Source organism: Salvelinus sp. IW2-2015, linkage group LG4q.1:29 (assembly GCF_002910315.2).
Source record: "Salvelinus sp. IW2-2015 linkage group LG4q.1:29, ASM291031v2, whole genome shotgun sequence".
In the NCBI taxonomy this organism is placed as follows: domain Eukaryota; kingdom Metazoa; phylum Chordata; class Actinopteri; order Salmoniformes; family Salmonidae; genus Salvelinus; species Salvelinus sp. IW2-2015.
The window spans coordinates 28,722,718-28,744,736 of record NC_036842.1 but is presented as its reverse complement, the minus strand read 5'-3'; the positions used below and the strand labels follow the sequence as shown (position 1 = coordinate 28,744,736).

At 46.4% G+C, this 22,019-nt stretch overlaps 2 pseudogenes; both read right to left on the bottom strand.

Moving 5' to 3' along the window:
• Window positions 1-192: 192 nt before the first annotated feature.
• LOC111961785 (protein-tyrosine sulfotransferase 1-like) lies at window positions 193-3,408 on the bottom strand (annotated as a pseudogene).
• Window positions 3,409-4,866: 1,458 nt separating this feature from the next.
• The window catches only part of LOC111960885 (seizure 6-like protein), a 50,921-nt pseudogene continuing 33,768 nt past the window's right edge, over window positions 4,867-22,019 (bottom strand).

Below are 22,019 nucleotides of genomic sequence, written 5' to 3'. Positions count from 1 at the left end.
AGTCTCCCCTCAGAAGCTACAGAGAGAGGACATAAGGTTTACATCAGCAAAAACCTGTGTGTGTGTGTGTGTGTGTGTGTGTGTGTGTGTGTGTGTGTGGTTGTGTGGGTGGGTGTGTGTGTGTGTGTGTGTGTGTGTGTGTGTGTGTGTGTGTGTGTGTGTGTGGTGTGTGTGTGTGTGTGTGTGTGTGTGTGTGTGTGTGTGTGTGTCCGTACCCTTTGTGGTGTTGAGGAACTGTGGGTCAGGCTGTCCGTAGTTAGGTGGGTGGCTCTGGGGCGTAGCCTAGTCTCCCCAGCATGGGGGCGATAGCGTCCATGTCTGCCATTACGTCTGGGGCATGTGACCTACCCACCGAGTCAGAGCGTCTAAGTTCACTGGCCTCATCACCTGGTCTGTGGACCGTTCCGTTCTGTGACACAAAAACACATTAATAAACACACACCAAAACAGCAAGACTCCTTTGAGTCTTTGTGATGTAGCATGGCCTTGTCACCTTCTCTGATATTCACTGATACACACTTTGACAGTGACACTCCTCCAGGTTTCCAATAGCCTCTTCATGGTGCAGAACCCCCTCGTGCCACGGCAGACCCAGGAACTTTAGCACTGTCTGCAGGTGGAACGAGGGTGGAGGACCAGCCTCTCATACCTCACAGCCAGGCACCTCTTACTGCCCACCTACACACACACACACACACACACACACACACACACACACACACACACACACACACACACACACACCACACACACACACACACACACACAACACACCAACACACACACACACACAACACAACACACACACACACACACACACACACATGGTTGGTCATCACTTTCCACCTAAACACACCACACAAAGACGCACACTCACACACATGCAGGCACAGATGCACTGCATGCACGCACACACGTCAGGCACCACTCTCCGCCCACCTAAACAGACACACACACACCTGAGTGCACTGTGTCAGCATGGCCTGTGTGGCTCGGCTCCACTTGGCCAGGCAGTCCCTATAGCTGGAGAGGTCAAAGCCACCGATCGTCACGCGACGCGAAATCATAGAGTACACCGCCGCTCGGCCATCTCTCAGCATCAACAGGAACTTAGAGCTGTAGAAAGAGAGAGAGGAAGGACGTAGGGGTGTGGCGGGATAGAGGAGAGAGAGAAAAGTTGAGGAGAAAGTACTTTACAACTTTCCACCGCACTACTCATAATTCTCCCTAACCCCGGTTTCAGGCCTGGAGAGGAGGCGGAGTTAGTGAAAAAGTAGATAAGTTATCTCCTGTTCTGTCAGGACTTTGACCTCTGGTAATCAGTCATACGATGTGTTCTGTTCTGTAGGAGGTAACCAGGCTGCCTAGTGACTCACGAATGAGTTGTACTGTCTATATGGCTCACATGGGTCAGCATGTGAAAAGCCACACTCGATCACACCATTATGTGTGGTGACAGAGGCTTTTGGGTCAGTGTACACTAAAAGGGTTCTTCGGCTGTCCCAATAGGAGAACCCTTTGTAGAATCCTTTTTCGTTCCAGGTAAAACCCTGTAAAACCCTTTTTTGGTTCCAGGGAGAATCATTTTGGGTTCCATGTAGACCTCTGTGGAAAGGGTTCGACATGGAACCCCAAAAGGTTCTACTTGGAACCAAAAGGGTTCTACCTGGAACCCAAGAAGGGCTATCAAAGGGTTATCCTATTGGGACAGCCGAAGAACCCTTTTAGGTTCTAGATTGCACCTTCTTTTCTAAGAGTATATGTGTCTTGAGATGGAGGTGTGTGTGTGTGTATAGTAAAGTAAGTCAGACCTACTTGGGAAAAAGGTGAGCGAGGTACTTAGCGCTCTTCAAAGTAAAGGGATCTTTATTGCAGAGTAGAGGTGCTGGCTCCCCGTGTCCTGCTATGATTTGAAGGAGGAAGGCAGTGACCGCTCGGTCCAGGACCTTGGTGCTGACCCCCTCCTTCTCAGCAGCCCAGCCCAGCTTAAGGCCCAGTATCCTGGGCACGACCCTCGTCTCCTCCCCACACCGCACCGCAGGGTGGGCGTCCAGCATGGCCCTACACAGTGTGGGAAATAAGATGGAGATCAAAATGACAGGGTACAGAGGTAAATACATACAGTATATAACCATATTGAGTGTCAGAATAATACAAGTTCAGTACATTGGTAAATACAAGTAAATAAGTACTCTCCTCCTCCTTTCTCTTGTCATACCTCATCAGGGTGGTCCCGGAACGAGGCACCCCTCCCACAAACACCAGGGGAATGTCAGAACTGACCCTCCACCCGTCCCGGACCAGCACGGTCACAGGTTCGCCCGCACCCTGGGATGGCTGCCGGCAGGGTAGACAGAAACGCAGGAACTGGGTCAGGGTGGAGATTCCACCCAGGATAAGGAGCCCTGTTAACACCCTCCGTGCTGACACACGCATCACTGATGGAGATGGTTGTGCTTGGTCATGATCTCTTGGTCATAGGCAGGAGGCCAACTGTGTGTGCTGCTATTTTGACCAGGTTTTTCTTGTAGAACAGATTTTAAGTTTCAGTGAGACTGACCCTGTTGAAGTATAGGTAGAGAGGTACTTTCTGGAATAGAGGGAGAGAAACAAGAGGGACAGGAAATTGTACATCTCATATTTAAACACTACTCTTTTGAGCTTCATAAAAACTCTCTCTCTTCTGGGAGCACTGCAGAACACTCGTGTGTTTATCTGAGAGGAACTAGTCTGGCAGGTTCTTAAAAATGTCCACTTCCTCCTCATACTGAATCTCTGCAACAGCCTGGAAATGTTTTTTGTTTTACTACAGAAATCTTACTACAAACATACCCAGGGCCTATTCCTGCACAGGTGAAATCTTTTCATGGCGTAAATGGAAAACTTTGTTTGTGGGATCATGATGCAAATATCAAAGCTAAGGTTCAAACTAAGATTCAAAGGTTCAAACAAAGATTCAAACTAACCTCTTGTCTGGTCATGCTCTGTGTTGCAGGCAGCAGAGTTACAACTATATTATTATTCACCAAGTCAGTACCTGTCTCAGTAAATATGAAATGAAAACTTCATATGGTCTTATCAGTGATTCTAGAACCTTCACTGTCACTCCAGTAATCACAGTCAGAAATAGAACACAGATATACAGATAGACCAACCTACTCAGAGATAAAGGGAGAGAGAGGGAAGGTGGAGGGGACAGAGTGAGAAAAGGAAGACGGTTGAAAGACACAAACAAGCAAGAAAAGGAAAACAAAGTACACAATCTGTTAACATAAAAAGAGAGAGAGAATGTTTTCTGTACCTTAACAGACGGAAGAGGAAGCTGAACTGTGGTGAACTAGTTTGAGTGTGAAGCCTGGTGCAGAACAGAGTGAGTTGATGGGAACGGAAGGAAGAATGAAGTAGTTAGAAAAGAGTGGAGAGGTTGAAGCATTGTCAGGACTGATTTCTCTGACCCAGTAGGCCTTATTCTGTTTTTATCTCCATGCTAGAGAGTACAAGTCACCCCACTGGGCACAATGTCAATTCAACTTCAATTCCACGTTGGTTCAATGTAATTTCATTGCAATGACGTGGAAACAATGTTGATTCAACTAGTGTGTGCCCAGTGCGATCATTGCAACTTCCATGATGACTTTAATTTAATTTGAATGACAAATCTCCCCTGACACTAACCCTTAATTAAAGCTGCAATATGTCACTTTTGGGGCGACACTACCAAATTCACATAGAAAAGCGAGTTATATATATCTTTCATTCTCATTTAAAGCATGTCTAAGAAGCGGTAGATCTGTTATTCTATGTGCACTATTTCTATGCTTCCCTGTTCTTGAGTTTTTGTGTCTTTTGCTTTCAGTTTTGTACGCCACCTTCAAACAGCTGAAAAAACAATATTTTTGATTATCGAAAAATATATTTCACAGTTGTTTAGATGGTACAATGATTCTCTATATTTTACTTGCTTGTTTGGTCACAAACTGAAATTAGGTGACCTATTAGAATTTGAGCAACCAGGAAATGACAGAGCGATTTCTGCATAGTGCACCTTTAGGAACAAATAACTCATATACTTGCTCCAGTTCTGAGGGTATAGCATCTATTTTTGTATGCATCTTGTGACTGCTTTTGGTTGCACTGCTCAGTCACACCTGCCTTTACGCATGCACACACAAACTGAACTGAAAATATAGGGCTTTCTTTGAGTCTGACCCCCTCTCTATTCAGCTGTTTTGTTGGTTAATTACACACACAAACATACACCCTAAGAATGATAGCACCCACTTGTTTTCAAATCTTTGCTGTTAAGTAAATAACTGTTTTTGCAACAGTAACTTTCTATTTGCAAAAACAGGTAGTAACAATAAGTATTGAAACATGAAGTAGCAACTGTGTTTTTGAGGCTGTTGTGTATTGAGGTCAGGGGAAGACAAAACTGACGGGTCTGAACGAAAGCGAACCAGTTTCAACAGAAACAGAAACTATGTCACCACTGGAGTGTGTGTGAGATACAGTGATTGCACAATAGGTGAAAAATAAGTTGTTTTACCTTCAAGGTAGTGCTCCCAGAAAGGGAACCTGTGAGGAAGTATGTGTGGGTCTGTATGGATGTACTGTTGAATTAGTCAGAATGGAGAGACATGTTATTTTCTTCATGTTCCAAGTGTAAAACAGTTGTTCCGTGTTATGCGTAGTGACATAGTGACTGTTGTGACCGTTTCTAGCTCTTGTAGGTGTGACACAGCCAGGGAGTCACCTGATCATCCCCAGCTCTCGAAGAAATAACAGATGACAAAGACGTGTTATTTTTTAATTTTTTAGAAAGATTCTGTTATACTTTTTATTTGACCATTAATTTCAGGAAATCAGTAACATGGTACATATTTTATTTTTTTCTTCTCAAAATGAGAATGTACATGAATTAATCTGCATAAAACATCACATTTACATCAAAATAAATACATAATCTGGTGCCGGTCTCTTCTGGTGTTGTTATGGTTGGTTGGTTGAGCTTGCACATGGAAGGTCAGTTACTATGGTAAAACCAGTACTACAAACGGTTCTAAGACAAGGCCTTAGAAATGCAGGAAGATGGTGCCCAGACAGGAAGAGATAGTAACCTCACTTCCTCTGTCAGATTCTAAGGTGCCAATTTACCCCTACGTTTTACATCTCAATGGACCCCATTCATGTACCAATACTTTAGTTCCCTTTGGTTCTATCCCCTCCTCTCTCTGCCACCCCTTCTATACCTCTCACCCATCATCCTCCTTCTGTCTCCCTCTCTCCCCACCTATTCCTTCCCCTCTCTCCCTCCCTCTGTCCCTGTATTTGATAGCTAATAGAAGACACATGAGTAAATAGTGTTTGTCTCTTTATCTCCCAACGCCTGCAGCCCTGTTCACAGTGGGTGTTTCTCAATATGCTGCTGCCATGCTCCACACTCTCATGCTCCGAGTTCGTTCTCCGAGGATGTTCTCTTGAGTACATTCTTGTGAGTACAAGAGTGTGGAGAATGCATACAAATGTACATTTGAGAAGCACTGCGCACTCCCGTTATACTGTATTAACTTTGACCAATACAGACAAAACATGACCTACATAAAGCAAACCCAAGCTTGTAATTATCAGCTAGCTATATGTGAATCATATTAATCTAGCTAGTTGTACAAAAAAACAACAACTAAAACTAATGTTGTTATGAAGGGTAGATGGCCAACGTTAGCTACGAATTCTTTGTGGATAATATTAGCTAGCTAAAGTTAGCTACCAATTCTTCATCAGTTAGCCTGCAGTCTATGTACACGACTACAGTGGATATTCTAGGCAGTTAAATATGCCAAAATGAACAAGATCAAGATAAAATATTGTAGTCAGGCAACATATGATGTGAGTGGACAACTTTTCATTCCAAAGTCGGAGTTCATTTTCTCTCGCTTCAGCTCAAAACCAGCCGCCATTGATTTCAAGAAATGTTGCGTTGTTTTTTATGTGGTTGCGTCATATTATGTCAACAATCCTGGGAATATTTCAGTTGAAGCTTGCATTGATGCACGCTTCGAAATGTTTACAAGCAAAGTATGCACGCCATTTTGCATACTTTGATTTGGACTCATTCTCCAACCATGCTCAGAGAATGGTAGTAAGAATATTGAGAAACACCCAGTATCTCCTGTCCTCTCCTTTCCCCTCTCCTCCTATTTTCTCCCCCTCTCCTCTCCACTCCCTTTCCTACTCATCTTCCCTCTCGCTGTTTCCTCTTTCTGTGATTGGAGGACAGGGTCATGGGGGGAAGGGGCAGATCTATAGTCAGTCTGTATTTACATAACTTTCTTTTGGGTGGGGCTGAGGAGGAGAAGGGGTAGGGAGTGGGTTTGGTTGGGTGGAAGCTTCTTCATTTTGGGATTCTGCCAGTTGAGAAAGTCCTCATATTGATACCTCATATTCACGGGTGTCCTGAGAGAGGGAGAGAAAGAGATGTTATATTTGTATTTAATTTATTAAACTATATTTAACTAGGCAAGTCAGTTAAGAACAGATTCTTATTTACAATGACAGCCTACCCCAGCCAAACCCCAACGACGCTGGGCCAATTGTGGGCCGCCCTATGGGACTCCCAATCACGACCGGTTGTGATACAGCCTGGAATCGAACCAAGGTCTGTAGTGATGCCTCTTGCACTGTCATGCAGTACCTTAGACCGCTGTGCCACTGCAGAGCCCAGTATTAAAGACCCTCCTGTCTCATACAATGACTATGTTTGTGTGTGTGTGTGTGTGTGTGTGTACTTCCTCACCACTCCTGTCTCGTAGAGTGGGTTGTCAAACTCGCTCTCCACTGTGATCTGGCTGTAGGGGTGTGGGTGGATGAGTGGCAGCCGCAGGTTGGAGTTGTAGCGACACCTGGTGGCCAAGAGAGGAACAGCAGGGTGTCAGGAATAAAAAAAATGTATGACACCACTGTTTCCATGAGCAGAGAGAGAGAACTGAGCAGGATAAAGAATATTACTGTTCTCATGTGATTCACTTGCCTCATTCATTTGGAGCCTATTTAATGAGGTGAAACGTTTGGAATGTTGAAGATAGAATTGTCACATGTAGAGCAGCTGACAAGATTCCCTTTTCTACATGACAGAATAATGTCTGTTCTATACAATACATTTCCATCTGAATGTTCTGTAACCTTGTGGCATATGCTATTCAACCGTAACCAAGGTTGCACAGTCAGATGGGAAGGTAACCAGGGCAGTTTGTGTTTATTCAATTGTCATAGAGTTTCCATATGACCATTGATGGACAATATTGCGTTGAAATGGAATTGAATACAAAATATTCAGCTCCAGTGTATTCAAGTAAGTAGAGTTCAGGGACTCCTATTCACTGGGCAACAAATGGGATTATATTATATATTTTTAAAAATTAAAGCAGGATTTGCTATTTCAATTGATCCAATGATAATCTAAACAGGTCACTGTGTTGAACAGGTCCATTGGTGTGTAGAGGTGTGTTGAGGTGATAGGGAGTGTAGTCTTACCGTGTGACGTAGACATAGGCTCCTCCCAGCAGCACGGAGAGCAAAAGTACAAGGATGAAGATAGCCAATGCCATGTTGCCTCCATCCAGACCTGACCCGGCAGCTGCTTCCGCAACTGGAGGGGAGGGGGGAGATGGAGAAAGAGAAGGAGAAGGTAGGTAAGGGGAGAGCATGAAAGTGAAAGGGAAGGAGGAAGAGAGATAACTTCAGTTCAGTCCCAGTGAAAAGGTGATAATAATAGAGCAATACAAAGGCAGAAAATATAAAAGCAAATCAGACAATTAACAAAGGGGTCGTTCATGTTGGCATTTGGGCATTGCATTTTGGAAAAATGTTACTTCATTTTTATTTATTTAAATGTATTTGGGTACATCTTCCCATTCTAAAGGTAATGGCTTTAAATGTGTTTTACCATTATGATGTCACCAGTAGGAGTAGTAAGACCAATGATAGTAACATCAGAGACGTTTTAGGTCAATTTGTTTGTAAATGGAGGCCACAAATACTCAAATCTAATGCCATCAATCCTTTAAAGATCCTGAACAGTCATTCTGAAAAGTACTTTTCTATCATGGCTAACTACCAGGAAGTTTGAAAAGTCAGGCTGAGTGGCTGGGGAGCTTACATTTAGGATCTCGCCTTGACTGACAGCTCTTTGAAACGCCTATATCAAGCAACTTGGATGCAGTAAGCAGTGTTGCTGTAAAATCATCTCAAGCAAATTCGGTGATATACAAAGCAACACAAACAACATTGAAATTGCATTAATTATATGATTTATTTTTATAAACATCTCCCTTTTGGCATGTCTCTTGTGATGCGGTTCACAGCAGCACTAACGGATGTGATGACTTGACAGCTGTGTCTGAGTTTTGAACAACCCTTTCCCCCTTTTGTTCAATGCTGGCTGAAGACCTAGCTAGCCAGTAACTAGCTAATACTAGACACAGATCAAATCAAAAATCAAATCGTATTTGTCACATGTGCCGAATACAATGCTACTTACAAGCCCTTAAACATTGCAGTTAAGACAAACATGTGTTAAGAAAGTATTTACTAAATAAACTGAAGTTTACATTTTTTTTTAAATAAAGAAGAAAATAGAAAAAAAAGAACACATAATTAAAGAACAACAATAAAATAACAGTAACGAGGCTATATACAAGGGGGTACTGGTACAGAGTCAATGTGCGAGGTCACAGGTTAGTCTAAGTAATTGAGGTAATAGACCGAGCAGTTGCCATAACAGGCGGTGATGCAACCAGTCAGGAAACTCTCGATGGTGCAGCTGTAGAATTTATTAAGGATCTGAGGACACATGCCAAATCTTTTCAGTCTCCTGAGGGGGAATAGACATTGTCGTGTCCTCTTCACGACAGTCTTGGTGTGTTTGGACCATGATAGTTTGGACACCAAGGAACTTGAAGCTCTCAACCTGCTCCACTACAGCTCTGTCGATGAGAAAGGGGGCGTGCTAGGCCCTCCTTTTGCTGTAGTCCACGATGATCTCCTTTGTCTTGATCACGTTGAGGGAGAGGTTGTTATCCTGACATCACATTGCCAGGCCTCTGACCTCCTCCCTATATGATGTCTCATCGTTGTCGGTGATAAGACCTACCACTGTCGTCTGAAAACTTAATGATGGTGTTGGAGTCGTGCTTGGCCATGCAGTCATGAGTGAACAAGAAGTACAGGAGGAGACTGAACACGCACCCCCGAGGGGCCCCCGTGTTGAGGATCAGCGTGGCAGATGTTTTGTTACCTACCCTCACCACCTGGGGGCGGCCCGTCAGGAAGTCAAGGATCCAGTTGCAGAGGGAGGTGTTTAGTCCCAGGGTCCTTAGCTTAGTGATGATCTTTGAGGGCACTATGGTGTTGAAAGCTGAGCTGTAGTCCAATGAAATCAAATTTAATTTGCCACATGCGTCTTACAGTGAAATGCTTACTTACAAGCCCTTAACCAACGATGCAATTTTAAGAAAATACCTAAGAAAATAACAATTAAGGGGGGGAGGTGCAAATAGTCTGGTTAGCCATTTGATTCGCTGTTCAGGAGTCTTATGGCTTGGGGGTCGAAGATAAAAGCCTCTTGGACCTAGACTTGGCGCTCCGGTACCGCTTGCAATGCGGTAGCAGAGAGAACAGTCTATGACTAGGGTGGCTGGAGTCTTTGATGATTTTTAGGGCCTTCCTCTGACACCACCTGGTATAGAGGTCCTGGATGGCAGGAAGCTTGGTCCCGGTGATGTACTGGGCCGTACGCACTACCCTCTGTATCCCGTCAGGATGCTCTCGATGGTGCAGCTGTAAAATCTTTTGAGGATCTGAGGACCAATGCCAAATCTTTTCAGTCTCCTGAGGGGAAATAGGTTTTAGTCTCGCCATCACGGTTGACAACTCCATTGTGTCCTCCTCCCAGAGTGCTAAGAACCTTGGCGTGATCCTGGAACAACCACCCTGTCGTTCTCAACTAACATCAAGCGGTGACCCGTTCCTGTAGGTTCATGCTCTACAACATTCGCAGAGTACGACCCTGCCTCACACAGGAAGCGGCGCAGGTCCTAATCCAGGCACTTGTCATCTCCCGTCTGGATTACTGCAACTCGCTGTTGGCTGGGCTCCCTGCCTGTGCCATTAAACCCCTACAACTCATCCAGAACGCCGCAGCCCGTCTGGTGTTCAACCTTCCCAAGTTCTCTCACGTCACCCCGCTCTCCGCTCTCTCCACTGGCTTCCAGTTGAAGCTCGCATCCGCTACAAGACCATGGTGCTTGCCTACGGAGCTGTGAGGGGAACGGCACCTCCGTACCTTCAGGCTCTGATCAGGCCCTACACCCAAACAAGGGCACTGCGTTCATCCACCTCTGGCCTGCTCGCCTCCCTACCTCTGAGGAAGTACAGTTCCCGCTCAGCCCAGTCAAAACTGTTCGCTGCTCTGGCACCCCAATGGTGGAACAAACTCCCTCACGACGCCAGGTCAGCGAGTCAATCACCACCTTCCGGAGACACCTGAAACCCCACCTCTTTAAGGAATACCTAGGATAGGATAAAGTAATCCTTCTAACCCCCCCCCCCCCCTTAAAAGAGTTAGATGCACTATTGTAAAGTGGTTGTTCCACTGGATATCATAAGGTGAATGCACCAATTTGTAAGTCGCTCTGGATAAGAGCGTCTGCTAAATGACTTAAATGTAGTCAATGAATAGCATTCTCACATAGGTGTTCCTTTGTCCAGGTGGAAAGGGCAGTGTGAAGTGCAATAGAGATTACATCATCTGTGGATCTGTTGGGGCTGTATGGAAATTGTAGTGGGTCTAGGTTTCTGGGATAGTGGTGTTGATTTGAGCCATAACGGCCTTTCAAAGCACTTCATGGCTACAATGTATGGGTCGTAGTCATTTAGGCAGGTTACCTTGGTGTTCTTGGGCACAGGGACTATGGGGTCTACTTGAAACATGTTGGTATTACAGACTCGGACAGGGACAGGTTGAAAATGTCAGTGAAAAACACCTGCAGTTGGTCAGTGCATGCTCGGAGTACAAGTCCTGGTAATCCGTCTGGCCCTGCGGCCTTGTGAATGTTGACCTGTTTAAAGGTCTTACTCACATTGGCTACGGAGAGCTAGATCACACAGTCATCTTGAACAGCTGGTGCTGTCATGCATGTTTCAGTGTTGCTTGCCTCGAAGTACGCATAGAAGTCATTTAGCTCGTCTGGTAGGCTCGTGTCGCTGGGCAGCTCGTGGCTGTGCTTCCCTTTGTAGTCCGTAATAGTTCCCAAGCTCTGACACATCCGACGAGCTTTGGAGCCGTTGTAGTAGGCATTGCGGAAATTCTTATAAGCGTCTGGGTTAGAGTCCCGCTCCTTGAAAGCGGCAGCTCTACCCTTTAGCTCAGTGTGGCTGTTGCCTGAAATCCATGGCTTCTGGTTGGGGTATGTACGTACGGTCACTGTGGAGACGACGTCATCGATGCACTTATTGATGAAGCCAGTGACTGATGTGGTGTACTCCTCAATGCCATCGGAAGAATCCGGAACATATTCTAGTCTGTGCTAGCAAAACAGTCCTGTAGCTTAGCATCTGCGTCATCTGACCACTTCCGCATTGAGCGAGTCAGTGGTACTTCCTGCATTAGTTTTTGCTTGTAAGCAAGAATCAGGAGGATAGAGTTATGGTTAGATTTGCCAAATGGGCAAGGGAGAGCTTTGTACGCGTCTCTGTGTGTGGAGTAAAGGTGGTCTAGAGCATCTTGCCAATGCACGGAAAACCCAGCCAGCTGTATGTTATTCATGTCGTCGTTAAGCCACGACTCGTGAAACATAAGATATTACAGTTTTTAATGTTCCGTTGGTAGGATAGGCTTGATCGGAGCTCATCCAGTTTATTATCCAATGATTACACGTTGGCTAATAGGACTGATGGTAGAGGCGGGTTACCCACTCGCCGTCGGATTCTTACAAGGCACCCCGACCTCCCTTATATCTCTGTCTCTTCTTCATGCGAATGACGGGGATTTGGGCCTTGTCCGCTGTGATGTAAATCCTTCACGTCCGACTCATTAAAGAAAAAATCTTTGTCCAGTACGAGGTGAGTAATCCCTGTTCTGATGTCCAGAAGCTCTTTTCGGTCAGAAGAGAAGGTGGCAGAAACATTACGTATAATAATAAGTTACAAATAACACAAAAAAACACACACAATAGCACAATTGGTTAGGAGCCCGTGAAACGGCAGTCATCTCCTCCGGCGCCAAGGGGAAACATATAATGATATTTGCCATAGATGAATAGGGTAAACTTTCAATTACATTTGCTGACACCATACAGTCAAATTGGTACCATTAGAGTAGCTATCTAGCTATATAAACCATGCCCCTCTGCAAACGGCTTCACCAATGTTGGTTACAAGGCGGTGCTTATTTAAATTAAGTAAGAAAACATCATGGTACCATTGGTGTATTAGAATTAGAGTTAAAGTGATATCACCTTGTCCCCTTAATACATCCAAGTGTTTGACATGGGGGAGGGGACAAGTAATTGTATGATCAATGTAGCAGCAACAGTCATTTTTCATACTTTAGTCATCATACTTTTATCTGGTTTCCTTCAAATATCATCCCATTTCATAAAAAACATGATTTTGACTGTCATTGTAAGAAATCATTGTAAAAAATAATCAAGAATGATCCAAGAGTACAGGTAATTAGGAAGAATAGTGCAGACTGGACAGTAGCTGATTAAAGACATGCTCCGGAACTTTGGCAACTACTAAGTATTTACACCTTCCGCTTTGGGCTGGATGAGCCAATGTGAAGTTCAGACATGCATAATCTATCAGCAGAATTAGTGTCTTACCTGCCACAAAATCCCTAGTTTGAAAGCATCTGTTTTTCTGGAAGCTGTGCTGGGCCATTTTCCCTACACTTCCCCTCACGTGGGCAGCCCCCTAGCAATTTGAGTTCAACCAATGAGCTTCAGCCCCTCGCCATATGAGTGATAGCTAGCAAGATGCACATGATGCACACACAGCAGAGCGAGAGAGCGAGAGAAAGCAATGAAGTGGTGCACATATCTGCACATATGTGATGTGGCATGCAATTTTTGGGGAACACTTTTGGCTTGTGAGCACTACTTTCAGAACTACTGGCTAAAAAGTATACAGAAGTACTGAAGAATCACTTTAAGCCACTAATGTATGTACAAATAAAGATCTGATTTAACAGATAGACGGACAGATAAAGACAGAAAAATATACAGAAAAGCAGACAGACAGGCTCACTGAGTCAGAAAGACAGACAGACAAACAGACTCACCTTCCAAAGCATGGTTGCCAAAGCAGTCATGGTTGGCTGCAAGACATCAGAAATTCTCTCAAACATTGACAGGTTAGGTAAGGTATATCATAGCACTGGTGGCAGGTACACTATATAAATGCAAAAGTATGTGGACACCCCTTCAAATTAGTGGATTCGGCCATTTCACCCACACCCGTTGCTGACAGGTGTATAAAATCTGGGTTTGGCGGATGCCAGCAGAACGCTACCTGACCCAATGCATAGTGACAACTGTAAAGTTAGGTGGAGGAATAATGGTCTGGGGCTGTTTTTTATAGTTCGGGCCCCTTAGTTCCAGTGAAGGGGAATCTTAACCCTACAGCATACAATGATATTCTAGATGATTCTGTGCTTCCAACTTTGTGGCAACAACTTGGGGAAGGCCCATTCCTGTTTCAGCATGACAATGCCCCTGTGCACAAAGCGAGGTCCATACAGAAATGGTTTGTTGAGATCGGTGTGGAAGAACTTGACTGGCCTGCACAGAGCCCTGACTTTAATCCAATTGAACACCTTTGGGATGAATTAGAATGCCGACTGCGAGCCAGGCCTAATTGCCCAACATGAGTGCCCGACCTTACTGATGCTCTTGTGGCTGAATGGAAGCAAATCCCTGCAGCAATGTTCCAACATCTAGTGGAAAACCTTCCCAAAAGAGTGGAGACTGTTATAGCGGCAAAGGGGGGACCAACTCCATATTAATGCCCATGATTTTGGAATGAGATGTTTGACGAGCAGGTGTCCACATACTTTTGGTCATGTAGTGTATGTCTAGCGCTGCGTCCATTCATTCCAAATATAGTTACACTACTTCTGACCACAGCCCAGCAGTCTTAAACAACTACAGAGAGGAGGAACTACCAACCTGGCTGCCTAGAGCTGCATGCAGAGGGACATACTGAAATATCATTACTAAAACAAGCACCAATGGCTACATCCATGTCTATGTGGAAAGTCACGGTGAGGAATGTTCCCTTCCATGCATGTCTGCAGGGGTGGTATGTGGGTGCATGGCAGCTGGGTCTCACCCCTGCACAGTGGGAGTGGTCCGCTCCAAAACGACGGATTTCCCAGGATGCACTTGATGGCGACCTCGCCGATGAGCTCATAACCTTGGTAACAGACGAAAGTGAGCGACTCGCCGGGCAGGTAGAGGCGCTTGGACAGGACCTGGTACCCGTTGTCAGGAAGACCAGGGTTCTCACAGGAAACAGATTCCTCGGCTGGAGAGAGGGAGGGAGAGAGAGAGAGAGAGAGAGAGAGAGAGCGAAAGGGAGGAGGGAGAGATGGAGTGAGAGAGAGGGAGGTAAACCATCATCTGCTCAACAATCATCAAGCGCTTGACCAGTTGAATCAGTGTTAGAAGTGAAATAGCTGAACTAAGTGGAGCAGCGTGGGGTACTGGAGGAGAGGGTTGGAGAACACTGGTTCTAAGGAGGTGTGAGTCACACGCAAACAGACAGACTGACAGGGAGGGAGGGAAGGTAGGATGGTTGATTGACAGCTTCTCCTCCTGGTCCGACAGCCTCAAGCCGAGCTGCAATGACTCATGGGTAATCTTCGCCCCCTCTTCCAGGTGGCCAGGGCCTGATCTGCACACTGCATTAGCATATCAAACGCCTCACATGTGTGCGCACACACAGATTAATAGCCATGAGAACGCAGAGAGGAGGATGAAGCTGTAATACACACACACTTTAATAACCATGAACACAAACAGGCTAGGAGCGGTGTTAGAATTACAAAGAAAGAGCCAACCCCTGTGGAGTCGTCTCTGCCAGAGATCAAGTGCCCATCACAGATCAGCTCGGCAACATCAAACGCTATTAAAATGAGCACCTGGTCTACAGGAGAGAGAACTGTTGAGGTTTATAATACACACTGAATGACGGACAACATGCAGCCTCCTGTCCTGGGGAAACATTACTGTAGTACAAACTCTGTCCCAAATGGAACCCTATTCCTTATATAGGGCGCTTCTGACCAGGGCCCTGTGTACTATTTATTACCAGGACCGCACGCACGAGCGCACACGCTCACACACACACACACGCACACACACGCATACTCACAGACACAGTGTGGCAATTTGGATGTCCAGACAGGGGTTCCGGGCTCTCGTCCATAGCAGGTGAGTGTAGAGCCGTCCTGCAGGATGAAGCCGGGGTAGCAGCTGTACTGGATGGTGGTCCCAACCAGGAGTTTAGGGTCTGACAGAGACCTGGTGGAATGTTCTACATGACCCGGATCTGAACAGTACATTACTGGAGAGAGAGAGAGAGACAGGGTGAGAGAGTTGAGTGGTGTAGAAGTAGAGAAAGAAAGAGACAGAGAGAGAGAGAGAAGAGCAAGGGAGAAAAATGAAATAAGTTAGCTAAATATAGATGATTGTTAATGTAATAATTGATAGGTACAACTTTCAAAGCAGTAGTAGGAGTTTTAAGGGTAATATACACATTCATGTTATGAACTTATCGTTCAATTTGTCGTTATCGTGGTAATTCAGTAAATTTATCGTGAAATTGATTTATGTCCATATCGCCCAGCTCTAACACGCACGCGCACACGCACACACAGCCTCCCCCAACCCCCTCTCGTTAACTCACTCTTCTCGCAAAAGGGGGGCTGTGTGCTCCAGGTGAGATCTAGCTGACAGGTCAGAGTCTCTCGTCCAACCAGGTCATAGCCGGGGTCACACTGGTAGGTGATGCGAGCACCCCGCACCAGGGCAGTATGGGACGTGGTCTTCCAGCCATTCTGGATCGTCGGGAGGTCGCGGCACGAGTCGTTACGGGACACCTCTGTTACCATTGTAGACACACAGAACTTTCATTTATAAACACTTTGTGTGATTTATATAAAATGTATTCATTTGTAGGATTTAGACATTTTGTTTGTGTGTGTATACAGTATTCCAGGGTCGGGTTCTGGGTAACTGGTCCACTGGGATGAGCAAGTCAGGCTTCTTGGTTCAATTATTAATTTATATTGACTGGCTTTCTCATTTATCTAGCTATCCTCTACTGTGCCTTCACACACACACACACACACACACACACACACACACACACACACACACACACACACACACACACACACACACACACACACACACACACACACACACACACACACAACACACACACACACACACCACACACACACACACACACCACCACACACAACACACACACACACAATAACAAAGGAGAAATAGGATGTTGCAGTAAGGATGTCTTCTGATTTTCTCACTGGGGAAAGAAGTGTTTGGTTTTTACTTCCTGTAGGGAACAGAAGTCATCATCAAGGATAGTAAAAAACAAGGAAAATGGGGGACATTTTGCCGGGTCCCCACAAGGAAAAATGGCTTTTGAGCTTAGGGTTAGGGAAAATAGGACTTGGAATGGGAATCAATGTTAGTAACAGATGTCTAAAGTGTACATGTAGAATGATTGAGTGTGCATAATGTGATGTTATTTTTTGTTATTCTTGTGTGATCGAGAAGTGCATTCCAAAGTAATGTGTGTGTGTGAAAGAGGAGGAAGGAAGCGCTACTAAGGTACACTATAGTATATTTTGGTTGATAGAAGGTGCTCTTTGGTAAAGGTGTAAATTGGTCATCAAAAAGAAAGGAGGACCAAGGCACTCTTCATATAATTAATTAAAATGCCCTTATTAATTTGCATGTTCAATAGAACAACGTTGTTTAATCGTGTGTGGTGTATCTGGATGGATGGTAGGACAAATAGGATGTGATTGAATAAGGGCAGAGAGAGAACACGAGAGAGAGAAGAAGAACACAGAGAGAGATGAAGAGAAGAGAAGAGAACACGAGAGAGAGAGAACACAGAAGAGAGAACACTAGAGAAGAAAGAGAGGAGGAGAGGAGGAGAGAGAGAGGAGAGAGCGAGAGAGAGAGAGAGAGATAGAAGAGAGAGAGAGAGAGAGAGAGAGAGAGAGAGAGAGGGAGAAGAGAGGAAGAGAGAGAGAGGAGAGAGAAGGGTAGAGGAGACAGAAATAGAGAGTCTGGGACATTACACTGTCTCTTTCATTTCCTCATCCTCCTCTTTATCTCTCCTTTTTCACTCTCTGACTCTGTTTCAACTCGGCTGCAAACTAGGCTATATCCCATTCAGCTATACTTCCAATATTGGCTACCATCTCTTGTAATGAATCTTGTCCCTCACTTTCTCCTCTTTCTTCTTACTTCCCTTTCCTCCTCCCTTTTTCCTCCTCATCATCGTCTCTTACCCATGTAGTTGTGATGAAGCCCTCTCCCTTGCGAAGACAACGCCGGCAGGGTCGGCGTGGAAGGTTCACGGTGAGTCAGTGTGGGACTGTATCTTGAAGGGCCCGGCCCGCCCACGTACTGGCCCAGAATATGGGGGGTGGTGACCTCATCACCATCCATGATGTCACATGTCACTGTCTCAGGTTCAAACTGGAGAGAGAGAGAAAACCAGAGAACAGAGAGAGAACACAAGAGAGAGAAGCGAGAGAGACAAGAGACAAGAGAGGAACAGAGAAACCAGAGAGAACAGACGAGCGCCGGAGAGAGAGAGAGGAGAGAAGAGGAGAAAGGAGAGGAGGAGGTGGTTAGCCTACAGGCGAGAGACGTCGAATAGATTCAAGACGAGGAGAGAATAAGGAATTAGGATAGATGTAGAGGTGTTCCGAACTCAAGGCCGTGACGCCGATAAATTCTACAAGAGTAGAAAGAAATAGGAATGATGGTGCGAGTTTCCTCAGCGTCGCTTAGCGTTATCTAAGAGGAACATAGAGTACGAAAATGTGGGTAGCCTTCGGCTCGAACAGACGGGTTCTATTTGTAGGAGGGCTCAGGGCCGAGGAATAGATAGAGAGTAGGGAAATGCGGAATAGGCTGCAGACACCACACAGAGAAGAAACAGAGAAGCTTGTTCCTTCAGCAGTTCTATTCTATGAATCAGGACCGAAATGATAGAATGTCCGAGAGGAACATAGAGAGAGAAGGAGGAGAGAGAACAGAGAGAGAGAGTGAGAGAGAACAGAGAGAGAGAACACACACAGAGAGAGAGAGAACACAGAGAGAATCGTGCGAGAGAGAACACATTAGAAGAGAGAGAGAACAAAGAGACGAGAGTGAGAGAGAACAGAGATGAGAAGAGAACAGAGAGGAGAGAACACAGAGAAGAGAGGAAACACAGTGAGAGTAGAGGATGCGGACCGATGAAGAGAGAGAGAGAGAGAGAGAGAGAGAGAGAGAGAGAGAGAGAGAGAGAGAGAGATGTAGTTGTTGAATCACCTACCAATTCTGACAGATGTTTCTAAATGTATTTCTGTCCCAGAGTAAATTATATGAGTGCATATGGTATCAGCTCCATGTGGCTGACTCAGTGTGAGGTAAGGGTGTAAGAGTCTACAGGCTGGATGTATCAATCAAATGGAATGCTGGGAGCTGATGACCTCAGAGGCTGGCTAATGAGTAACATCTGGCTAGTGTAACAACCTCTTACCATCATTATTCTGACAGGTGGTTGGTGTGTGTGTGTGTGCGTCTGTCTGTTGGTCTGTCTGTATATTTGTGTGTGTATATCACTCACAGCTGTACTTCGAGCAGCACGCGCTTGTCCTCCCCTACATGTATCCTCCAGCTGCAGTCCTCTCCCTCTCCATACCACTCTGGCCAGTTAGGAGACAGGATAACACCCCCGGGACCTGCCAGGTCCCCCCCACACAGAGCTGGAGATGGGGGAGGGGAAAGGGAGCGAGGGGAGGGGGGAGAGAAAAGGTGAGGAGAGGGTGAGGGAGGAAGGGAGGGAGTGGAGAAAGAAGTGGGAGAGTGATGAGATAACCCAATTAAACAGTGTCTCAGTAACACTGTGATATCAGAACTCTCTCAACACACACACACACGGGCGTGCAAAACCACACAGACACACACTCCAATCTCCCTCCCACACACACCTTTGCAGAGTGGTTCCGTGTCGTTCCAGTAGGGGTCTCTGGCATTGATACACTCTATGACGGGCGGTCCCTGCTCCAGGGAGTGACCAGGATCACAGCTGAACTGCACCACAGCTCCAACCCCATAGACCTGGTCAGTGGTGCTGAAGTTACCATTCTGCAGGTAGGGCTCATAACAGTGCCCACGCTCAAAAGCTGCAGAGGGGGAGAGGGGAAGGAAAGAAAAGGAGAGGGGGAGATGATGGTTGAGGAGAGGAGAGGGGGAGGACAGGAGGATGAGAGAGCTGAGGTTAGACAGAAAGGTTATGAGATATTGTGTTTATACATGTGTGTGTATGTGTGTGTGCTCTTACCCTCATAACGGATGTTGAAGCCTGTATTGTGGTTAGGTTGGTCTGTGATGAACTGAACCCTGACTGCTGGACCCTCACTGATCACCCCTTCAAACGGTATTGGACCACCCCGCCCAGAGTCAACAGCACCACAGGACCCAGGCATCCAGACCGCTCCATAACACAAGTCTGGGGGAGAGAAATGTAAATGCATTATAGCCACAATTACAGGTTACACATTCAGAAGCTCGTCTCGATCTCTCTCTCTCTCTCTCTCTCTCTCTCTCTCTCTCTCTCTCTCTCTTCTCTCTCTCTCTCTCTCTCTCTCTCTCTCTCTCTCTCTCTCCTCCCCCCTCCTTCTCTCCTCCTCCCTGCTCTCTCCTCTCTCTCGCTCCTCTCTCTTCCTCCCTCTTCTCTCTCTCTCTCTTCTCGTCTCTCTCTCTTCTCTCTCTCTCTCTCTCTCTCCTCTCTCTCTCTCTCTCTCTCCTCTCTCTCTCTCTCTCTCTCTCTCTCTCTCTCCTCTCTCTCTCTCTCTCTCCTCTCTCTCTCTCTCTTCGTCGTCTTCTCTCTCTCTCTCTCTCTCTCTCTCTCTCTCTCACCTGTCAGTGGGTTCGAGGGCCAGTCTCTCCAGGTGCAGGTGTAGTCTCTGTGCAGTGGGGGCCTCCAGGGACCAGGAGCAGGAGCGGTCATGGGTGGCGGTGGGACCCAGGCGGGTAGAGGGGGACAAGATTCTCCCTACTGTAGCGTTTTTCACTGACCCTCCACACAGCGCTATGGAGGAACAGGTGTGATGGTGATGATTAGAGTTGATGTGTCTCCCCAGCTCTGCAGCTGGGCATGTTGTTGCTCCAGACTGCAGCAGAGCATTGAGATGTGGGTGTGTGTGTTCCTGTGTGTGCGTGTGTCTCCCTCTCCTCCCTACCTCTACAGCTTGGCTCCTTGCTGCTCCAGACAGGCAGAGATGTGTTGAGACAGGTGAGTGCCACTGCCCCCTGCAGGTGGTAGCCCATATGGCAGTGGAAGCGGGCAGTGCCCCCTGGCAGCAAGTCCAGCACGGACACCTCCCCAAAGTGAGGCCTCTTCGGCAGGGCACAGCTCAGACGGAATACTGCCAGGGGGAGAGGGGGAGGGAGAAGGGGAGAGTGAGAAAGATAGAAGGTAAAATAAGAAGAGAGAAGAGGAGCGATAGAGATTTCCATTCTCTATGCATTTATCTCAAATCCATTTTCACCTTAGTCTATTTTATGCTATTCTATTCAATAGTTGGCTTCCTGGTCTAATTTGATCTGAGTTGACTACTACTCTCTCTTCTTCTATCCTATCATCTCTCCCTTCTGCTAAGTCCTTCTCCCTCCTGTCTCCTGATTCTGCCTCGTCGACCCTACTCTCCTCCCTTACCGCATCCTATGACTCGCATTGTCCTCTTTCCTCCTGGCCGGCTCGGCCCTCCTGTCCTGCTCCGTGGCGGAGTGACTCATTATGAGCTTACAGAACAGGGCTGAGCGAAAATGGAGGAAAACTAAACTTCAGGAGGACCTATGCTTTCACTCCCTCCTCTCTGCCTTCTCTTCCTCTGTATCCGCTGCTAAAGCCACTTTCTACCACTCTAAATGTCAAGCTTCTGCCTCTAATCATAGGAAACTTTTTTACACCTCCTCCCTCCACCCCTGTCAACTACTTTGAAAATAAAGTTCATGACATCCGCTATTTATTCACTCAGCCTATTGAGTCCACTGGTCTCACTCACAAAGAACTCCCATATGCCTCTTTCTCCCCTCTCTCTCCAGATGAAATCCTGCGACTAGTGAGGTCTGACCGCTCGACCCCATCCCCTCCTTCCTTCTCCAGACCATCGCTGGAGACATTTCCCCATCCCTGACCACTGGCTGCATCACCTCTGACTTCAAAATGGCCCGAGTCGCTCCCCTCCTCAAGAAACCAACACTCGACTAATCTGACGTCAAAAACTATAGACCTTAATCCCTTCTTTCTTTTCTTTCCAAAACACTTGAGGGTGCTGTCTCTGATCAACTTATCTCTCTGATCTCATTATCTCTCTCAGAACGATCTTCTTAACCCTAACCAGTCAGGCTTCAAGACAGGTCACTCAACCGGAACTGCTTTTCTCTGTCACGGAGGCTCTTCTCACTGCCAAAGCTGACTTCTCTCCTCATCTTCCTGCCTTCGACACCATGAACCATCAGATCTTCCTCTCCAGCTTCTCAGGGCTGGGCGTCTCAGGCTTCCCAAGTTCTCTCATGTCACCCCGCTCAGGGCTGGGCGTCCCCAGTCTCTCAGGACTGGGCGTCTCAGGCTCTGCCTCCTCTCCAGTCTCTCAGGGCTGGGCGTCTCAGGCTCTGCCTCCTCTCCAGTCTCTCAGG